Source organism: Eschrichtius robustus, chromosome 15 (assembly GCF_028021215.1).
Source record: "Eschrichtius robustus isolate mEscRob2 chromosome 15, mEscRob2.pri, whole genome shotgun sequence".
In the NCBI taxonomy this organism is placed as follows: Eukaryota; Metazoa; Chordata; class Mammalia; order Artiodactyla; family Eschrichtiidae; genus Eschrichtius; species Eschrichtius robustus.
The window spans coordinates 85655501-85656561 of NC_090838.1; positions in this window are offsets into that span (position 1 = coordinate 85655501).

Consider the following 1061-nt stretch of genomic DNA (forward strand, 5'->3'; position numbering starts at 1 on the left):
GTCTATGGGAACCTTCATAATTTTCTTAAAATCGAAATGGTGCTGTCAACGCCTTCAGATCTGAAGACCCACAGACCTTGTTCCTGTCCCGTGGTCCTGTCTCTGCTTCTCAGCGGTGGTCCAAACCCGCTGCCCCCTCCCACGCTGCCCGACCCCCATTCACATCCCCTCCCCTTTCCTCCCCAGCTTTGGGAGCCAAGGGAAATCTGTGTAAAATCAGCTTTGAGGGTAGATAATAAGCGATTGGCTCTACAAAATTTTTACACAGCAAGACCTGGGGGAGGGGAGGAGGGGTCGGGGAGGGAAGGGTGTAACCCGCTTCTCTGTAACTGTAAGTCAGGCCGCTCTGCTCAGAGAACTGCAGGGCTGCAGGACGCCTGGGTCAGGCCTCCAGACCCCACACCCTAAGGACTGGGAGTCACCCTATCCCTCAGAAAAGACCATCAGGGAAGCCGGCAGGACGTTACACGCCAGGATTCTCCTCTGGGCTCCTGTCACATGTGGGACATCGATGAGGCCAGAAAGGACCCATCCCAGGGTTCCTCCTGTTTCCCATGCATCCCCGAGTGGTCCAGCTGGGAGGGGCCTGGAACCACCCAGCCAGCCTCCTGCAGTGAAGGGCTCCCAGGGGCCAGGACATGCAAATGTATTTGCACTTTGGGGCCATTCTCAACGAAAAGGCACAGAGAAATGTAAAATCGAGGTGCTGGATTCCCAAGTAAATGTTTTTCAAAAGTAGGCTGTGCCGTCTGGTGTTTCTGCCCCTGTGCTGTCTGGCGTTTCTGCCCCTGTGCTGGGGTTCCAGCTGCTTGGCCTCAATCTCTAACGTTGAGTCAGGGCTCAGCCCCTTAACTGCATGGGCCCGATGCCGTTTTGAAACGAAATAAATTATTATGTGGAAGGGACTTGTCTTAGCCTATTCTAGGGCTTACAGTTTTGTATTGGCTCTTTTCTGCTCCTGAAGGGGAGGGGGAGGCAGGAGGGGAAGTCACCGGAGAGAAAACTCCGGCTTCATTCCCTGACAACTCACTTTCTAATCACCCCCATAGCTTGAAAAGCCA